Source organism: Erinaceus europaeus, chromosome 5, assembly GCF_950295315.1.
Source record: "Erinaceus europaeus chromosome 5, mEriEur2.1, whole genome shotgun sequence".
Lineage (NCBI taxonomy): Eukaryota > Metazoa > Chordata > Mammalia > Eulipotyphla > Erinaceidae > Erinaceus > Erinaceus europaeus.
Window position 1 is genome coordinate 16,197,812 of NC_080166.1, and position 21,688 is coordinate 16,219,499.

Genomic DNA, 21,688 nt, shown 5'->3' on the forward strand with positions numbered 1-21,688 from the left:
CTGTGATGCCTGGTGTATGTATCAAGAGGGACAAAGTGCCAGACGAGTGGTTCAGGGCTAGAGAGGCAGGCGAGAGGCCCTGGGTTTGAGCTTCACCACCACATCAAAGGACTGAGCAGTCTGGGAAGGTGCTCAGTGTTCGCAGACAGGACTTGCACACTAGAGGCCCCAAATCCGGTTCCTGCCATCACCAACAGCCAGAACTCCTGGAACCCCTGGTCCAAAACCAAAAACAAACAGGGCCGGGAGGTGGGGGGTGGGGAGTGGATAGCAACGGAACAGTGCACTTCTCTTTCTCTCAGAAAATAAGTCAATAAATAAATACGGACCATCAGAAAAGAAAGCAAGCTGAGAGTAGCTCCTAGTCTAGATAATCATGTCCATAGTAAAAAGGCGCTTACTAAGTTTTTTTCTCTCTGACTTCCTTCTCATCTGGATTTCCCCCCCACTTTTTTTTTTAGAAGAGAAAGGAAGAAAATCAAAATCCGTGTTAACAGTTTCCTTTTCTCCAATCTAGACAGTTCCAGAAATAAGCAGAAGTGCCTTTAGCAGTTTGGGCACCTTTTGAAATAGCTTCTACAATTTAAAAAGTGCTGTGGAGATCACCCTGGAATCTCAGGTGTCCACAGAGAACCCAGTCCAACACACACACACACCTTGTCTGAGTCCCAGAGCAAAGAATGAGAGACCTACAGTCTTTTTGGTTACCCCAGTAAAATTCTGAACAATAGCAGCAGATAACACCACACATTGATCCACAGCTCAAAACAGGCTGGGTACTTCAACACGTAAATGTACTAGTTCACTGAATCCTTTGCCTGGCCCTCAAGAAAGGTACTTTTAGAGACTGCAGTTTTACAGATAAGGAAACTAAGTCTCTGTCCTACGAAAGCCGGCTTTGCAACTAGTTCTAATCTTTCAAACCATCCTGCAACCCATGAGTCACAAAAGAGAAGAAAAATGTTCTCAAACTGTTTAGAAAAAAAATTGCTCCAAATCAGATCTGAACTTAGAGGGGTAGTTTTTCTACGGAAACTGTAAGCCATAAACCACAATTTGTGTGTGCAGAGAACCATGGTACTCAGACAATGTCAATGACTTCCAGTCGTTGAGCCTACCTAAACTTAAACAAGTCTCCCAGCAGTGAGGAGTGTCTCTTAGAAAGGCTGAAAACTGCAAGCATTGACTTGGTGTGGTATAAGGAAACAAGATTTACTTAAATCCTTTGACCACAAAACTAATTAGCTGGTAGGCTGCCCTTCCTCGCACAAGATAATAATTATGAGCACAGCTGTTGTGACTCCGTCTAGAATCCCTGAAATGAATCCATGTTCAGGATGTCAAGGTTTGCTGTAATGTCCATTGAGACTCCAAAGGTTTTGTGGGAGACCAACCGGAACGTGCTGCCTGCAAACCAGACTGCAGAGTTGGCTGCCTGTTCTGGTTTCCAGTTAGCCACAGTCCTGGGTGTATCTCACATTGTTTGTGCTCTGGTTTTGTTGAGAGAGAGAGAAAGAAAGAGAAAAAAAGAAAGAAAGAGAGAGAGAGAGAGACCACCCAGGGAAATGAGTTGTTATAGGTGTGACTGGAATGTTGGAGGAAGGACCACTCAGAGATGGGAGTGGTTACAGGTGTGGCTTCGAAGGTATAGGCGGGGTTTTGAGTTTATAATCCAGAAACGGAGCCATTCCGTTTGGGCTCGCTCTCTCTTTCTTTGACCCAGATCATGTCATGTAAGTCTTTTTCTACCCTTACTCTCTCTATCCCGGGACCACCATGTGACCATCTAGCTTGTGAGTGGGTCGGGTCCCCATCTCTCTCTCTCTCTCTCTCTCTCTCTCTCTCTCTCTCCTTTTATCTCTCTTTCCTAACATGTTTTTGTGTCCAATAAAGTTTAATTTACCTGAATGATTGTGCTTTCTTATCAATTCTTTGCTGAGAAAAGGAGTGGTGAACTCTCAGAATGGGGGACAGATGGTGCTCCCCCTTATTCCTTTAACAGTGTTCTCATCTGTAAAGGGGCACTCCTAAGAATCCCTTCCTCGTGGATTTCTGTGTAATAAAAGACATGCTATATGGGAGTCGGGTGGTAGTGCAGAGGGTTAATTAAGCGCACGTGACTTGAAGCGCAAGGACCTGCTGAAGGATCCCGGTTTGAGCCCCTGGCTCCCCACCTGCAGGGAAGTCACTTCACAAGTGGTAACACAGGTCTGCAGGTGTCTGTCTTTCTCTCCTCCTCTCTGTCTTCCTCTCCTCTCTCCATTTTTCTCTGTCCTATCCAACGATGACATTAATAACAACAACAATAAAAATAATAAAATAATAATAATAAAAGATATGCCATACACTGGAATAATGTTTGTCACACAGTAAGCAGTACAAATATTACTCAAGTCAAAGGCATAGAGATTTCTGACTGGTTTTCTTTCTTCCCTACCCCCTGGCAGTCTTCAGTTATTTATTTATTTATTTTTATTTGTGATTTAATAATAACGGACAAGATTGTGGGACAGAGGGGCACAATTCCCACCACCAGAGTTTTGTGTCCCATCCCCTCACTGGAAGCTTCCCTATTCTTTCTGTCTCTGGTAGTATGGACCAAAATTCTTTATAGGGTACAGAAAGTGGAAGGGCTGGCTTCTGTAATAGTTTCTCTGCTGGACATGGGAGTTGGCAGGTAGATCCACACCCCCAGCCTGTTTCTCTCTTTCTCTAGTGGGGCAGGGCTGTGGGAGGTGAGGTTGCAGTACACATTAGTGAGGTTGTCTGCCCCAGGATGGTGACATGGTAGCATCTGCAATTTGATGGCTGAAAGGCGGTAAGATATAAAGCAGGACAAATTATTTCATAAACAGGAAACTAAAGGTAAGAATAGAGCAGATGAAACTAAGGGAAGAAGCTAGGAAGTCTATTTTAGGTATGTTCCAAGGATCCATAACTTTATTAATTTTTGCCTGAGCCTGACAGCTAACGTGCAGGTGGCTAAAAGTATTGTCTGGCAAGATGGTGTCAGAGTTGAGGATTGAACTAGAAAGCTGGATTAGGGCAGAGAGTGGCTCCCAAATATGAGGAAAGTATATAAATACTACTAGTTCTGACTGATTTTCTGGTCAACCCATATGCAGTTTGCTGCATCTTGACAATTACAAGGCTGCTACTTAAACAAAAAAAAAATGATGCTGAACTCTTTTGTGGCTGTGAATTCATTGAAGGCAGGAGAGATCCAACTTAAAATTGTGGGCCTATTCTAACTCAGATCTTGAATATTTTTTTGAATGGATTAGCTGAAATCAGCTAAAGGCTCTGCGAAGGTCCTCGCAGCAATGGCCTTAGCGAAAATGTGGACACAAATTGCTGTACTCATGTATATCCCCAAAACAAAGACAAGTAGATATGGAAACCACTTGATTGTGATGCTGGGGAATTCTTCACAGAGAGAATGAGTTCCCAGGGTCATTGGCTACTCCAGGAAGTCACAAGGAGGGTCAGATGTAATCCAACTCAGAAGAAAGAATGACAAGAAAGAAAATAAAATAAAAATAAAATAAAACCTGGTCAAAAGCTCCTGGCAAATGTTTTTCCTTGGAGCTTTTATTTTCATAGAGTTCTTGACCTTTTGAACTCTAAGAACGGAACCACTCCGAACTAGGGGAGACATTGCAAAATGCACTTTCCGTGATTACTGTGTTAAATCTTTCCTCTGACTCCAGAGCACACATTCTCACCCTGGTCAGTATCAGGCTGGAATACACTGACTTAGTTCTGAGGACAGAACAGCCCTTCTCACCTTTGGGCAACAATGGTGACCTTCTCTTCTCTCCAGAGCTGCTTAGACTGACTCACTTCCGGTTGAATATCCTCCTCTGAGAGGGAGGCTGCAAAGAGAGCTGCTGGTCAGTGGTGGTTCCTGGCACACAGGAAGCTGGCACTCAGTGTCCATTGAGTGAGACTGGGAATGAGTGCGTAAAGTCTTGGATCTACCACTGAGCATCTGAAATGTGCTTTGCCCACACTCATTTCCGGTTGCCCTTATCCCATTCAGGGTTTTTGTATGGGTGATTAAGTCTGCATACATTAAGTCAGCTATTTTTCCTACTTTAAAATTTTATTTATTCCTTTTGATTTTTTTTTTAATTGCCACCAGGTTTATTTGTGGGGCTCAGTACCTGCATGGTCAATCTACTGCTCCCAGCCTCCATTTTGTTGTTTTCTTTTAAAAAAAAAAAAATCTGATAGGACAGTGGAAAATTGAGAAGGGAGGCAAAGACAGAGAGGGGGAAAGAATGAGAGAAACCTGCAAACCTGCTTTATCACTCATAAGACGTCCCCCAAGCAGGTAGGGAATTAGGGCTCAAACCTGGAAAATATATGTGCTCAGTCGGATGTGCCACCACCCAACTCCCTTGTTCGTTGTTGTTTTATTCAGAGAGTTAGAGAATTAGAGCAGCACTCCAATACATACAGTCCTGAGACTAACTAGGGACCTTACACAGGCAAATCCTCCATCCCATCTTTGTTCCCTCTCCACCCATCTGGTTTTTAAGTGCACACTCAGTGGTACTGAGTGCAGCGATATTATAATTCAGCTACCTCCCATCCCCATCCAGCCCCAGAATCCTGTCACCGTCGACAACCTGGAGTCTGTCCCCGTGAAACCATAACCCCCAGTCGTCCTCTTCAAGTCCCCTCCTCCCTCCCCAGCCGGGTCACCAGCCATCTCCTGGCTTCTTGTGTCTAATGACTTTCTGTGATGACTCTCCCAGCGCCTCATGTCAGTGGAGCCAGGTAGCCCCTGTGCTCACTCACCACTAACATTGTCTTCAAAACTGTAACCCATGTGTGACTGCCCTTCCCTCTAAGGCTGACTAAGCCTCCCTTGAACATACACTCTAGAATATGTTTATCCACTCAGCCCTTGATGTACCACTCAGAGTGGGATCCTTAGTCTATGGTCTTGACTCCTGTGAACATAATATCAATTAACTACTACTATGTGGAAACAAATTTCTATCAGTCACTGACACCTTAGTGTAGAAAAATCCTCGAATTCTAAGAGCAGTGGACTGATATAGAGAGTGGTTGGGTGAGGGCAGGCAGTGGCACACCAGGTTAAGTGCATATAATACAAAGCAGAGGGACCTGTGCAAGGATCCCCGTCAAGCCCCCAGCTCCCCACCTGCAGGGGGGGGTCACTTCATAAGCAGTGAAGTGGGTCTATCTCTCTGTCCTCCTCTCTGTCCTCCTCTCCTCTCTCGATTTCTCTCTTATCCAAGAACAACAGCAATAACAACAACAGTTAACAATAATAACAACAAGGGCAACAAAATGGCAAAAAAAAATGGCCACCAGAAGCAGTGAATTTGTAGTGCAGGCACTGAGCTCCAGTGATAACCCTGGAGGAAGAAAGAAAGAAAGAAAGAAAGAAGGAAAGAAAGAAAGGAAAAAGGAAAGAAAGAAAGGAAACACTGGGTGATTTCTCAGATACCATCTAGTCCTACAGTCATGGTGTGGAGATAAACAGTTTCTCCAGCAGACTGACTTATGCACCAGACAGTATTAAAAAAAAGAAGAACAAAAAAAAAAAAAAGAAAGAAAGAAAAAGAAAAAGCTCTCATGGTGTTAAGAGTAATCACTGACATTGGAAAGGCTTATTTATTTATTTATTTATTCATTTATTTATTTTTAGGTAAAGAATTATTCGTTTCCTCTGTTGGGATGGCTGTTGTGTGGATTATTGGTGTAATGAGGACTTCTGCAGCCTTTTTCTCACCATAAGGAAAAAAAAAATTTTTTTTTGATAGTGAGATATATTTGGAAGAAGTGTAACCAAATGGGGCTGGGTGGTAGTGCAGCAAGTTAAGCGCAGGTGGCACAAAGTGCAAAGACTGGCATAAGGATCCCGGTTTGAACCCCCGGTTCCCACCTGCAGGGTGTCACAGGCGGTGAAGCAGGTCTGCAGGTGTCTGTCTTTCTCTCCTCCCTCTGTCTTCCTCTCCTCTCTCCATTTCCCTCTGTCCTATCCAACAACGAACGACATCAATAACAACAATAATAACCACAACAAGGCTACAACAACAAAGGCAACAAAAAACAAAAGGGGGAAGAAATGGCCACCAGGAGCAGTGGATTCATGGTGCAGGCACTGAGCCCTAGCAATAATCCTGGAGGCAAAAATAAAATAAAATAAAATAAAATAAAATAAAATAAAATAAAATAAAAAACCAGACCAAAAGCCACTGCACAGGCACTAGGCATGTGGTGTGCAGATGGGCTCCCTTTCTGCACTGCAAGACAGTCACCACCACAGCCCTATCTGACACTCCCACACGTCACAGAGAATTACCACTTCTGCTTTGTGGTGAAAACACACCACCATCCTCTCCTTCTCCCCGCTCACAGAAGCGAGTCCTTCGCCTTATTTTTTTATGAGCACATTTCTTCTTCATCTTCACCACCCCCTCCCCGCCCTACAACTTCAAAAGAGCCCCCTTCAACCAGGCTGCTGTTCTCACGAGCGCTGTGGATATCAGCCTGCCACCTCCCTCCAGCTCAAGGGGCAAAGTTGCCCAGGATTTCCGGCCCAGACAGAAAGATCTGGAAGGGCTGTGAACGAACAAACTCCAAATGAAGAGGGCAGGGAGCCCAGGCTTCATGTGGTTTTCACTCTCAACTGGCAACAGAGACTTCTGCCTTCTGGGGAGCCTGGACTTGGAGTTCTGGATCCATGGGGGCTGGTGGGTGACCTCTGACTCCTCAGAAGCCTTGGGCTGCGATGCTTAGACAAACAGACGCGGGGCAGGCGGCCAGAAGCCAGGTCTCCTCAGCCCCACTGATAGCACTGGATGAAGATGAGGGCCGGGCTGGTGACTGGTGTTTCAATGGGGCGGGAGAGCCCAGACAGGAGCGCTGTCCCACGGGCCCCACAGGAAACCAGAGAGGGGCTCACTTCCTCTCTCTGGGCACGTCATTGCCCTGGTGGCCTGGCTTTGAGGCAAAGTCTCCTAAAGAAGCCATCTTGGTAGATACCCAAACAAGGAGAGAGAGGTGCGGTCGGTGTGAGTGTGCTCGTGGCGGAGTGTCTCTGTCGTTTGGTATGGAGATCTCTTCTTCCTCTTCTTTCTTTTTCTCCTTCTCCCTCTCCTCCTTCTTTTTTAAACAAATCTTTTCCAATTCAATTTTATTTATTTTTCTTATTGGATAGAGACAGAGAGAAATTGAGAGGGGAGGGGGAAAGAGATAGACACCGACAGCCCTGCTTCACTGCTTGTCACGCTTCTCCCAGTGCAGGTGGGGACCAGGGACTTGAACCTGGATCCTTATGCACTGTAGTGTGAGTGCTTAACCAGGTGCCCCACCGCCTGGCCCCTCCTTCTTTCTTCTCCATCTCCTCCTTTTCCTCCTTATTCTTCTCTTCTTCCGTCTTCTGCTCTTTCTCCTTTCTCCTCCTGTTCTTAATTCTTATTCTTTTCTTTCTTCTCTCTCACTCTCCTCCTATTTCTTCTTCTCCCTTTTCTTCTTCCTCCTTCTCCTCTTTATTTTTTCTTCTCACCTTTTCCTTTCTTCTTTCTCCTCCTTCTCTTCTGCTTTGTTTTTCTACATTTCCTTCCTCCTTTCTTTCCTTCATAGAAATTGAGCTTTTCTTTTTATACATTTTATTTATTTATTATATAAAGACAGAGGAAATCTGAGGGAGAGATAGAGAGAAAGAAAGGGAGAAACATGGAACAGTGCTTCATTGCTTGTGAAGTTATCCCCCTGCAGGTGGGGACTCAGGGCTTGAACCTGGGCCTTTGCACATTATAAAGTTTGTGCTTGAATGGGTGGTACAGCACTTGGCCCCAAGCTTTTCTTTCTTTATCTTTAATGAAGTATTTTTTTAAGTTTTATTTATTATCAGATAGAGACAGAGAAATTGAGAGGGGAGGAGGAGATAGAGAGAAAAAGAGACAGAGACACCTGCAGCCCTGCTTCACCATTCATGAAGCTTTCCCCCTGCAGGTGGGGACCAGGGGTTGGAACCTGGGTCCTTGTGCACTCTACTATGTGCATTTAATTGGTTGTGTCACCACCTGGCCCCTCTGGGCTTTCTTTTCTAAGCACTCCCCAGAGTTACTCTTCTGCCTCAACTGGAGCCTTCTGTGCACAAAGTCTGCAACCTCAGTGAGCTTCCTGAGTAATAGAGTCCTAGCTTTCAAGTAGTATAGAAGGGACTCTGGGGATGGTAGAAGGTCTATCACTGTGCTGGGCCACGGATCTTTTGTTGGAAGTCAGAGGCAGCTGGGCATAGCCAGAAAGTAGGTCTGCAGGTGTGTCTCTTCCCCTCTCCGTCTTCCTCTCCTCTCTCAATTTTTCTTTGCCCTATTGAACAACGACAACAATAACAACAACAATAACAACAACAATAAACAACAAGGGCAACAAAAGGGAAAAATGGCAAAAGAAGAGAGAGAGAGAAAGAGACACCTGCAGCACTGTTTCACCCCTTGTGAAGTCTTCCCCCTGCAGGTGGGGAATGGGGGCTTGAACCCAGGTCCTTGCACATGGTAACATGTGTACTCAACCAAGTGTGCCACTGTCAGGCCCCCTTCTTCCCTTTTGAAATTCTCTTCTCCAAACCCCCAGGAGCTGAGAGGATGCAAGCTGAGAAGCAGCCTCCATGCACAGGTGAAGTTTGAGAACTTTCTGGAAAGAGTTCAATTGTGCAGCTTGAAAGGCCATAGCGGGATGGGTGGCTTCAGCCACCTGTGTGTGATCTGCAGACATCTAGCAACACTCCTGTGGAGAGTTTGAGAAGATCTGACCCCCTGTGTGGTGAGTCTCCCAGGCTTCTGCCAAGTACTGGACCTGGGGTGGGGTCTGGTGTCCTGGTAGCAGGTGCCCCCCTGGCCCTCAACACCCCCTACGGCCAAGTTTGCAAAACTGCAGTATCTCCCAAAGGCAGATAGGCGGGAGGGCACATGGACAGAAGGCGCCAGGGGCCTGGGCGGTGACACCCCTGGTTAAGTACACACAGTGCAAAGTGCAGGGACCCAGGAGAATCCCTGTTAAAGCCACCGGCTCCCCACCTGCAGGGGGTGGGGGGCACTTCACAAGCAGGTCTGCAGGTGTCTCTTTTGCTCTGTCCCTCTCTATATCCCCATGCCCTCTCAATTTCTCTATGTCCTATCTAATAAAATGGAAAAAATGGCCACCAGGAACAGTGGACTCCTAGTGCAGTCACTTAGCTCCAGTGATAATCCTGGAGGCAAAAAAAAAAAAAAGAAGAAGAGAAAAAAAAGAAAGGGAGGGAGAAAGAAAGAAAGAAAGGGAGGGAGGGAGAGAGGAAGGAAGAAAGAAAGAAAGAGAGAGAGAGAAGGAAAAAGAAAGAAAGGGAGGGAGGAAGAAAGGAAGGGAGGGAGGGGGAGGGAAGGAAGAAAGAAAAGAGAAGGAGAAAGAAATAAAGAAAGGGAGGGAAGAAAGAAAGAAAGAAAGAAAAAAAGAAAGGAAGGAAGGAAGGAAGGAAGGAAGGAAGGGAGGGAGGGAGGGAGGGAGGGCCAGAGCCACTTTTGAAAGGATGGGGTGCTGTGAATGGTGCACGGTAACAGGGCTCATCTGTCTCCTAGTGCTCAGGCAGTGCTGCATTGCCAAGAATGTAACCACGGTGTCATTTCATGGAGGAGTCTCATTGCTACAAAGTCAGCTTCAGAAGAAGGGGGGGCTTTGGGGGAGGACTCCTGTGTCCTGGGCTGGGAGCCTGGGGTGCTCCGGGGGTGGGGGAGCGGCCAGTGCCTGAGGGACCCCCACAGCTGTTCACCAGGAGGAAGGGAGTCCAGTCTTCAGAGGTTCTCGCTGAAGATCTTTGGGCTAAAAGAAGGGTCCTGACATTTACTCAGTTTTGCCCAGGGTGAGTGGCTACCCAGGGGCTTGAACCCAGCTAGAGAGACACCAGCAGGGAGGGTATTGCCGTGAGTGCAGCCTCCTGGGTCCAAGCCCAGCACTGTATGAGAGTTCCACAGCACCAGGGGAAGCTCCAAAGTGGCTGTTTTTCTCTTCCTGAAAGAGTCAGCCTGAGAGTGGTGAAATCATGCCTGTAGAGGGTCCTGACTGTGCAAAAAAGAAAAGAACACAGTGGCTGAGCCGACATTTGCACATTTGTCAGTCAGGCGTGAATCATTTGTTCCGATTTCTCGCTTTAACTGGTTTTCTCTTTTTCATAGTTTTTTTAATATGTTTTTTAAAAAGTTGTGATTAATAATGGGCTACAAGATTGTAAGGTGACAGGGTCTAGTGTCACACCACCTCCACAGCTCCATGTCATCACCCTCACACCTCCCAGAGATAACCACCAAAGTTCTCACAAAGTCTTAGAAACAGTTTGATGCTTTTTGCTTTTCTTTTGGCAAGTTCTCTAGATGCCATGCATGAGTGAAGCTACCTGCTAGTTGTCTTTTATCTCGCTAAGCATCACCTTCAGACACACTACCAGCTTTTATTTATTTATTTATTTATTTTGATTGCAGGGTAGTAGTCCATGGAGTATATATGTCCCATAACTTTTTTTTTTTTTTTTTTTGCCACCAAGGCTATCACTGAGGCTCGACACCAGCACTAAAAATTTACTGCTCCTAACTGCATTTTCCCCCCTTCTTCTTTCTATTTTGATAGGACAGAGAGACATTGAGAGGGAAGGGGGAGATAAAGAGGGAGATAAAGAGAGACACCTACAAACTTGCTTCAGCTCTCGTAAAACATCTCCCCACCCCCATAAGTGGGGGCTCCAAACCGATCCCTGCACATAGAAATGTGTGTGCTTAACTGGGGCCACCACCTTCCAGCCTCTCATAACTTCCTTAGTAACTGGCTTTTCCAATGACAGGGACCACCAGCCCTGCCATCTACGACATCTTCTCCAGTTCTACTCGTGTCAAGCAGATGTCTAATCTGAATTTTCCGACAAGCCCAGTGCCTACCCCAGAGCCACCCGATCACTGGGCTACCACATACAAGGACCCGGCCCCCACCAGCAGGGAGGACACTTCATGGGCAGTGAAGCAGTGCTGCAAATCGCTCCCTCTTTCAAAACAAAAGCAACACCAAAAAAAAAAAAAAGGCCACTGGAAATGATGGAGTGAAGTCGATATGGAAACTCAGTGATAACCCTGGTGGCAAAAAAATATTATTTTTGTAAGAAGAATCTTTAAAAATTATGATTTTGTGATAAGTGACTGAGGAAGTCTGAGTGAGCTGTGTCTTCACAGGGGACAGGAGGGACTCTGCCATCAAGCCATTTGACACTTTGCCTACAGCTGGGGACCCGGGCAGAGCTCAGTGGTTCCTGTGGTGCACAGGGACCTTGAGCCCTTGACAACACCCCGACCCCCAGCACAGCAGCTGAAGGGAGGGCGGAGGGGGGTATTTAGTCTTTAATGTGGTGGAAGGCAAAGAAATCGAAAGAGGCCACCCTGACAAGCTCCTGGCTGCAGTCCAGGGATTTCCCTCGTTGAAAACAGGAAGCGTTTACAGGGATTTGACAAGAGGCCCTTCTCCAAATAAAACCCGACTGGAAGCACACTGACCTTGGGGACAGTCTCCATTGCACAGGAGTGTGAGAGTTTGGGAAGTGATGCCACACCCTCCCCCCTCCTCTACAGGAGGCTCAGAGCTCAGCTCTGGGTGCGACCAAGACCAGCACCCACTCCTGGGCTGCACTGCACACAGTCAGTTGTGTTCGGTTTACAGGTTGGTGGGGTGACTAGTTATCTTGGTTTGCCTCTAATGAAAGGGAAACCCCAGGAAACTGGGGTTAACTGATTCCCCTGAAACAAATGCAGGGGAATTTCCCCCACTAGTGTCTGTCTGTCTCTCTGAGTCACAAGGTAACTTTGTGGAAATCACTGCCCCCCCAACACACACACACACACACACACGCACACATACACACGGCCCTTGATTCTCTCTCTTTTTTAAGTTATTACTCATTATGATTTTTTAAAATTTATTTTGTTTTTAATGAGACATACCAAGTGAAGGATACAGAGGGAGAAGAAAGAGTCAGAGGAAAAAAGCGAGGGAGAGAGAGAGAGGAGAGAGAGAGAGAGAGAAGCATTGCTCAGCTCTGGCTAATGATGGTGCTGGAGACTGAACCAGAGGCTCAGGCATTAGAGTCTTTTGCAGAAACATTATACTGTTTCCCCAGCCCCTTTCTTTCTTCCTTACTCCAGTCGTACCACTTGTGATGTGACCCCTCTGCAGCTGGGGAGCCAGGGGCTTGAACCGGGATCCTCACTCAGGTCCTTGCACTTTGTACTTTGTGTGCTTAACTCAGTGAGCCACTGCCTGGATCCTGTACTGTTATTTCTTAATAGAAGCTTTATTTATTTACATTTGAGAGGGAGGGAGGGAGGGAGAGAGAAAGAGAGAGAGAGAGAGAGAGAAAGAAAAAAAAAACCACTCAGTTCTGACATATGTAGCAGAGATCGAACCTATTTCAGGTATTCAAGTCTCGGGCTGTACCACCAAGCTATCTCCCCTGCCCTCTCCAGTTATTGTATTCTTTATTTCATTGATGCACACTTGACATAAACCATTGCATTCATTCCAGGTGTACAGTACAGTGATTTGACAATTTACCAAATTGCAAATGTTTTCTCTTGTGATGAGAAAGTCTTTCTCATTTTTTGTTATTATTTTTTTATTGTGGTTTACAAGATTCTAAAATTACAGGGTGAGATTCTCCAGCACACCCACCACCAAAGCTGTGTCTCCACCTTCCCACCAAGAGCCAGCATGGTATTCATCAAGTCTTGGGGTTGGCCTTCTTCTGTCTTTTATGTCTCTCTCTCTTTCTTTTTTTGCAAGTTCATGTGTTTTAATCCTTTATCTTTCACATGAGTGACACTATCTAGTCTTCCTTTCTTTCTTTCTTTCTTTCTTTCTCTCTCTCTCTCTTTCTTTCTTTCTTTCTTTCTTTCTTTCTTTCTTTCTTTCTTTCTTTTTTTGCTTCCAGGGTTATCACTGGGGCTCAGTGCCTGCAGTACGAATCCACTGCTCCTGGAGGCTATCTTTTTCTGTTTCTCCCTTTCTTTTTCTTTCTTTTTTTTTCTTTCTTCCTTCCTTTCTTTATTTCTTCCTTTCTTTCTCCTTTCTTTCTTTCTTTCTTTCTTTCTTTCTTTCTTTCTTTCTTTCTTTCTTTCTTCTTTCTATTATTTGTTTTCCCTTTTGTTGCCCTTCTTGTTTCATTGTTGTTGTTGATGTCGTTGTTGGATAGGACAGAGAGAAATGGAGAGAGGAGGGGAAGACAGAGAGGGGGAGAGAGAAAGAGAGACACCTGCAGACCTGCTTCACCACCAGTGAAGCGACTGCCCTGCAGGTGGGGAGTGGGAGGCTCCAACCGGGATCCTTCTGCCGGTCCTTGCGCTTTGCACCACATGTGCTTAACCTGCTGCTTTACCTACCGCCCGACCCCCTCTTTTTCTATTTCATTTGACAGGACGGAGAGAGAGAAAGAGAGATAAAGAGAGCGAGAGAGAGATTTATCTGAAAACATGTTTCACCACTTGTGAAGTGTCCCTCCTGCAGTTGGGGAGCCAGAGGCTTAAACCAAGGTCTTTGCCCTCGATATTATTCATGCTTAATCGGTCACACCATCTGCCAGCTTGCCCTGTCTTTCATCTCTTTATTTATCTTGCTAAGCATAATGATGCTTTGTGATAAGGACTTTTTGTTTTAATTTTTTTCTTAATTTTTTTCTTAATATTTTTTCTTAAGACAGTACAGATCTAAATTCGTGTTTAAAATGACATGTCTTCGTAACAAAAGTTTCTCTCCTTGTGTATTGAAGACCATGTGTATGTGTGTGTTTAAAGTTTGGTAACATTAACTTTAAGGTTAAAAATGTAACTTTAAGGCTAAATTCTTACTAGGCAAAGTTAAATGAAAAAGGTTTTCAACGTAATTCTCATAAAGATAAAATTAACTTACATTTAAAGTCTGAGGTAAAAATTAGTTAACAATCAATATATTTTAACTAAGTTGGTCTAAAAAAAAACCTGTGCACACCTAGGGTGTGTCTCCATCTTGAATGGGTGTGACAAAAGGTTAAAAAGATGTTGTTGATATGTAAAACTCTCAAATTCCTTCTCAATTAGAAACGTTAGATTGCGCTGTGGTTATGCTAATGACAAGTTTTGTTTCATAGTAAGTAAATTGCAGCTGTCAAGTTCTCTACAGAAAAGCAGAATTCCGATGGCTGACATTCCCCATCGAGACAGATGTACAACAATTCACCCCCTGGCAATTCTTCAGTGGACATCTGCTTTGGACTCGCATTTCTATCAGACTCACTGGTACACCTCTTGGACACTTTGCACAAAACTAGCAGCTTCCCTGTATGCAGCTGGGTTTCTCAAAGACTGACTATAGCCAGCTGCCTTGAGACTCTAGGCCTCACCCTCCCCCCATGCTAGAAAATGCCCATCGAAGCAAGTAACGCCCCCCAGAGGCAAAAGAAGCCCCCAGAGGCAGGAAATGTTTTTTTTAGCTGATAAAGTTTTGCCCACAGAGGCAAAAATGCCCCCCTCAGGCCTTCCCTTGGCAGCACACTGGTTCTTGTTACTCGCTTATATGTTTCTCCATGTTTGTGCCAGTTTCTTTTTTTGAAAATGCCTGTATGAATAGGTTTCTGTTCACCCCACACCCCTGATACTGTGGTCATTTAGTTAAAAAAAAAAAAAAAAAGAAGGGGGAATATGGTGGTATTCTTCGTGTTGGTTTGGTCCCCTTCCCCCTACTTCTGAGAGATTTGGTTTGGTCCCTGCTAGTTTTGTGCCCCTCTTTCTCCCCACCCCCTATGCTAAGGAGGTCAAGGGTCCCAGCAGCACCCACAGAAGGAGAAAGATGGGGAAGCACATGGTGTGGTGATTTGCCCGCTCGTGAATAAAGATTAAACTGCAGCTTCTCCGCCCAGCTGTGTGTCCCCGAGTTTCTGTCTCTGTCTACCACCGCGAAGCTAGCCCGGCCTGCTGGCGCCCCCGAATATTAACGACAATATTTATTTTCCCTTTTGTTGCCCTTGTTGTTTTATTGTTGTAGTAGTTATTATTGTTGTTATTGATGTCGTTTTTGTTGGATAGGACAGGGAGAAATGGAGAGAGGAGGGGAAGACAGAGAGGGAAAGAGAAAGATAGACACCTGCAGACCTGCTTCACCACCTGTAAAGTGACTCCCCTGCAGGTGGGGAGCCAGGGGATTGAAGCTGGATCTTTAGGCCGGTCCTTGTGCTTTGTGCCACCTGTGCTTAACCCACTGTGCTACCACCTGACTCCCATGATAAGGACTTTGAAGACCCACTTCAATGAGATGTGACAAATAAATATCTAAGTAAGCAAACAAACATCAGACTAGGAGGTTGGGTCAAAGGTTAAAGCATATAGACGCTTCATGGGTCTGAGGCCCTGGGTTCCAGCCTCAGACCCCAAAACACACTTGCAGATAAGTAACAAGACCCCAGAAGGCTCAAACTCTAATATTCTTCCTTTAAGAATGTATTTACTGGAAGTCGGGTGGTAGCACAGTGGCTTAAGTGCACGTGATGTGAAGTACAAGGACTGGAATAAGGATCCCGGTTCGAGCCCCAGCTCCCCACTTCACAAGAGGTGAAGCAGGTCTGCAGGTGTCTATCTTTCTCTCACCCTCTCTGTCTTCCCCACCTCTCTCAATTTCTCTCTGTCCTATCCAATAACTATGACATTAACAACAACAATAATAATAACCACAACAGTGATAAAAACACAAGGGCAACAAAAGGGGAAAAAAATTAGCCTCCAGGAACAGTGGATTCGTGGTGCAGGCACCGAACCCCAGCAATAATCCTGGAGGAAAAAAAGGAATGTATTTATTTATTTTCTGAGAGAGAGAAAGTGTGTGGGAGAGAGGAGCAAAGCACTGCTCAGTTCTGCAAAGTGGCAGAACTGGGGCTTGAATCTGGGTCCTGTGGGGCCTTGGGTAGGCAAATCCTGTGCTTTTGCACTGAGCTATTTTCCCTGCATTAAAAAGCTTCTTTTAAAAAAATTTAATTTTTTTTTTCACTTTTTCACTTGTGATTAATAGTGAGTTACGAGACTGTAATCTGACAGGGTAGAGTCCCATCCATCACCAAAGTCTTGTGTCACCCTGCCACCCCCGAGAGACAACCACTCCTGTTCTCACGGGTCTTAGAAGCAAGCCATGTGCTTCTGTTTGGGGTTTATTTATTTATTTATTTTGCAAGCTCTTGTCTTTCAATTTTCTAGATTTCACATGTAAGTGAAACCACCTGGTCATCTTTCATCTCCTATTTTGCTAAGTGTCAGTACCCCCAGTTCCATCCATTTTGTCCCAAAGACACATTGTCATCTTAAAAATATTTTTTGAAACTATTCAAAGTAGTGAAGAGAATACTGTTGGGTTCCTCGGGGGGAATGGGCCAGCCTGGCTCCCACGTCACTGCCCAGTCCGTCGGCCACCAGAGACAGACAGAGAGCGGGGAATCTCGGGCCAGCAACGGCAGGGGAGAGCTCGCTGAGCTGTCTTTCAGCGCACTGTGGCAGCGGACGGTACAACTTCTCACCCAGGGCACCATGGTGATGGACGGAACACTTTATTGTTTCAGTTACAAGTTTATAAAAGGGCAGCTGTGCAGCGGACATAGCCAAGTCAGCCAATGAGACCAATATCTCCGTATAAGGAAAAAAGAGAGCAAGGCAGTGAGAAGGTGTGGAGGATGATGGAAATTTAAAGAAGGCGAAGCCCACCAGAGGGAGGAGGGTGGGTTGATACAGCGAGACTGATAGGCTGGTTGGAATCCCCCGTGTACTCCAGCCACATCTCACTCGACCACAATGGCTGGCATGCCTTCCAGGAGTCAACTGTCCATGCTCAAACATACATTAGACCCACAAATATAAAGTGGTGGTCTGGGAGGTGGCACAGTGGATAGGGCACTGGACTCTCAAGCAGGAGGTCCTGAATTCAATCGCCGGCAGCACATGGACCAGAGTGATGTCTGGTTCTTTCTCTCTCCTACCTTTCTCATTAATAAATAAAATATTTTTAAAAAAGAGAGAATACAAAGTGCTTTAATTTGTTAGGCACTGTGGCCTAATTCACCATATTTATCAATGATATCAATTCTGTTTTTGTTGTTGTTTGTTTAGGTTTGCTTTTTGCCTCCAGTGTTACTGCTAGGGCTTGGTGCCTACACTATCAACCCACTGCTCCTGGAGGCCATATTTCCATTTTTTAAAAAAATGTTTATTTATTCTCTTTTGTTGCCATTGTTGTTTTATTGTTGTAGTTATTATTGTTGTTGATGTCGCTGTTGTTGGATAGGGCAGAGAGAAATGGAGAGAGGAGGGAAAGACAGGGGGAGAGAAAGACAGACATTTGCAGACCTGCTTCACCGCCTGTGAAGCGACTCCCCTGCAGGTGGGGAGCCAGGGGCTGGAACCAGGATCCTTATGCTGGTCCTTGTGCTTGGCACCATGTGCACTTAACCTGCTGCGCTACCGCCCAACTCCCCATGTTTCCATTTTTTATTGGATAGGACAGAGAGAAATTGAGAGGGGGTGGGGAGATAGAGAAGGAGAGAGAAAGATACCTGCAGACCTACTTCACCACTTGTGAAGCAACCCCCTGCAGGTGGGGACCTGGGGCTTGAACCAGGATCTTTCTGTGGGTCCTTGTACTTCATACTATGTGCAATTAACCTGGTGAGGCACCACCTGGCCCAAGCCAATTCTTTATCAACTTTTGAGAATGCAACAGGCAAAGGATCTATATATGGAGAGAGAGAGAGAGAAGAGAAGAGAAGAGAAGAGAAGAGAAGAGAAGAGAAGAGGAGAGGAGAGGAGAGGAGAGGAGAGAAGAGAGAGAGATATTGGAGTAGGAAGTCCCTTCCTCCCTCCCAGAGTGCCTGTCCCTGGCAGATGCCTGGTTCATACCCAAGCCATGTCTGTCACTCAGCACATTGCAGACCCTCATCTGTGGGATATTGTTTTGCTGAGTCCTGGATGATCCTTCATCCTTGTTTATGGTAAGAGATGCACAAAGCCTGACATGTTTACCTCCCTGGAAGCAATGTGGCCACACAGAGAGGGGCTGAGCAATCGAAGCCTCCAGCCCCATGACTCACAGCTGCTCCACACGCCCTGTCCCTGCCCCGTCCCCACACCCCAGCTGTGGTTCTCGGTATGAACAGGCCACCAAGGCAGCTTGGTGGAGCTCCTAGCTGCTTTCCATCCTGGCCTTTCATCTGGATTTTGCTATGTGGGGGAGAGGGTGGGGGGGGACACAACACAGCACCCAAACTTCCTTCACTGTGGTGGGGCTGGGTGAACCTGGCTCTCACACATGACAGCAGTGCACTGTCCTCGTGCGCTAAGAGGCCAGCCAGCCCCAGTCCCCTTTCACTCCCCGCCCCCTGCCCTTGTAATTCCTTGGGTCTGCTGACTGTGTGCCTTCCCTCCTTAGCAACTCTCTTTTCTTTCTTTTTAAAAATTTTTTTATATTATTACCTTTTGTTGCCCTTGTTGTTTTCTTATTGTTGTTGTAGTTATGGATGCTGTTGTTGTTGGATAGGACAGAGAGAAATGGAGAGAGGAGGGGAAGACAGAGAGGGGGAGAGAAAGACAGACACCTGCAGACCTGCTTCACCGCCTGTGAAGCAACTCCCCTGCAGGTGGGGAGCCGGGGTTCGAACCGGGATCCTTATGCCAGTCCTTGTGCTTTGCGCCACCTGCGCTTAACCCGCTGCGCTACCGCCCGACTCCCACAACTCTCTTTTCTTTATTCTTTCCTTTCTCTCTCTCCCCTTTCCTTTTCTTTCTTTCCTTTCCTCCTTTTTCTTCCTTTCTTTTTTTTCTTTCCTTTCTTTCTTCCTTTTTCTTTTCTTCCCTTCCCCCTCCCTCTTTCCTTTCCCTTCTTTTCTCTTTTTTTCTTTCATCCCTTTCTTCTTTCTTCCTTGTCATTTTTCTTTTCTTTTCTTTGCCTCCAGGGTTATCACTGGGGCGTGGACGCCTGCACTATACAGCCACTGCTCCTGGAGGCTGGAGGCCATTTTTCATTTTTCTTGGATAGCACAGAGAGAAATTGAGAGGGCAGAGGGAGACAGAGAGGGCGAAAGATATAGAAACCTGCAGACCTGCTTCACGGCTTGTGAAGTGACCCCCCAGCAAGTTGGGAGCTGGGGTCTCAAATTAGATTCCTTGTGCTGGTCCTTGTGCTTCACACCATGCGTGCTTAACCCTCTGTGCTACCACCCAGCCCCCTTCTGCCCCCTTCTTTCTACTCTCTTCTTTGTTTCTTTCTGTCTGTCTTTCTTCCTTCCTTTCTTTTTTCTTTCCTTTTCCCCTTTCTTTTCCTTCCTTCCCTTTTTCTTCTCTTCCTCCTTTCTCTTTCTTTCATCTTTCAACCTTTTTTGTCTTCTTCTTTCCTTTTCTTTCTTCTCTCCCCCCCCCTTGTGTTACTGGGGCTTTATTACCCTGAAATTATTTTTCAGCCAGCAAGATACAGAGAGACAGAGAGAGAGAAGGTATGACACCCAACCCTCCCCCAGTGCAGTGAGGGCTAAGCTCACACCTGAGTGGCACATGAGGCAAAGTCTGCTCTGCAAACCCTCCTGTGAGGGGGACTTGGTGTCCCTCCTCCTCCTCTGCAGGGTGGGATGGGGAGAGAAGGGGAGAGGACGAGAGACCAGAGGAGCAAAGGCCAGAATGCCCTGGTGGGGGGAGTGGCCAGCAGACCCGAGGTCACCCTCAGTGCCCCAGAGGCTCTCAGCGGGTGCATGCTGTAGCTTGTCCCTACCCTCCAGCCAGACTTGCTTAGAGTGGGTGACGGGGCTGTCTGTGTGCGTGGCTGGGGGGCGGGGGCTGGGCAGTGGTGCAGCTGGTAGAGCTAAGGAAGCAGGTTCAAGGCCTGGTTCCCACCTGCAGGGGCAAGCTTCACAAGCAACAAGGCCTGCTGCAGGTGTCTCTCTTTTCTCTCCCTCTCTGTCTCCTCCTCCTCCCCTCTCATTTCTTTTTCTTTTTAAGGAGGGGTCTGGGAGGAACACCTGAGGACCACAGTGAGGTGATGAGGAAGGATGGGGGAAAAGGGGCCATTTTTCACTAATGTAGCCCCAGGGGATCAATTAACACAGGGCCTCCAGCCCAAGATTTTCTCTCTTTCTTTCTTTTTTAGAAGGAGGGAGACACAGAGAGAAGAGAGACATTACAGGACTGCTCTACTACCCACAGAACTCCTCTGGTGCTCTCATGTGGTGCTGGGGTTTGAACCCAGGTACTCATGTATGGCAATGCACCTGCTGTCTCCCGGTCCTGTGTATTTTCTGTTTTGCCCCCTGGGCTAAGTTTTTTTTTTTTTTTTTTGCCTCCTGGATTACCGCTGGAGGTCAGTGCCTGCACTACAAATTCACTGCTCCTGCAGGCCATTATTCCCATTTTATTGCCCTTGTTATTATTGTTATTTTTTATTGCTGTTGTTGTTGGGATAGGACAGAGAGAGATTGAGAGAGGAGGGGAGACAGAGAGGTGGAGAGAAAGACAGACACCTGCAGACCTGCTTCATTGCTTGTGAAGCAACCCCCCTGCAGGTAGGGAGCCAGGGGCTCGAACCAGGATTCTTACACCGGTCCTTGTGCTTCGAGCCATGTGCGCTTAACCCACTGTGCTACCGCCCGTCCCCCTGGGCTAAGTCTTATTTTAATGAAGACTATAAAGGAACACTGGGCTTGTCTCACTTTGAGCCAGTCAACCTCAGCACTCCCTAGCTTGGATACTTATAACCAAGAAGTAATTTTCATTTTGGGTGGAGGAGGCTGGTGCTTTGCATGTTTTCTCTACTGGTGTATTTATTTAAAAATAATATGGAAATCAGGTAGTTACCATATTTTAACAATCCAGCCATGTAGTCAGATATGATATCTCCCCTTAAAAAAATAAGTCAACAATTTGTTCTGCTTTATATCTTAACTCTTTTTCAGCCACCAGGTTCCTGATGCTACCACGATGCCAGCCTGACTTCTCTGGACAGACGACCCCACCAATGTGTCCTGGAGCCCCACCTCCCCAGCACCCCACCCCACTAGGCAAAGAGACAAGACAGGCTGGGGTGTGGATCCACCTGCCAATGCCCATGTTCAGCCGGGAAGCAATTACAGGAGCCAGACCTTCCATCTTCTGCATCCCATAATGATCCTGGGCCCATACTCCCAGAGAGATAAAGAATAGGAAAGCTATCAGGGGAGGGGATGGGATATGGAGTTCTGGTGGTGGGAACCGAGAGAAATGGAGAGAGGAGAGGAAGACACAGGGGGAGAGAAGGATAGACACCTGCAGACCTGCTTCACCGCCTGTGAAGCGACTCCCCTGCAGGTGGGGAGCCGGGGACGGTCCCTGTGCTTTGCACCACGTGCGCTTAATCCACTGCGCTACCACCCGACTTTCCATCTCTGAGATTTTTATTCTGTGGTGTGGTGACCAGGGACCTGATGCCAGGAAGAGTCAGCTGACATTCTGGTTCCTACGCTGGCGTCTGCGGTCTGTGTCCTAGCCTGCAGAAGGCTGCCCCAGTCCAGAACATTCTTCCTGCCTGCACGCTAAGCTCCCCGCTCCCTTCCAGTCTCTGTCACCCCACACAGCAGCAAGTCAGGTAAACAAAAGGCCTAACACAGAAG

The 21,688-nt window shown here is 46.5% G+C and overlaps 1 long non-coding RNA gene across 1 annotated transcript; it reads left to right on the plus strand.

Annotated features, from left to right (window-relative positions):
• The first annotated feature begins 5,961 nt into the window (after positions 1–5,961).
• Positions 5,962–14,937, plus strand: LOC132538591 (uncharacterized). Its single transcript, XR_009549931.1, has 3 exons — positions 5,962–7,091; positions 8,623–8,811; positions 14,177–14,937. It is a non-coding gene; the product is annotated as an uncharacterized LOC132538591 (long non-coding RNA).
• The last annotated feature ends 6,751 nt before the right edge of the window (positions 14,938–21,688 follow it).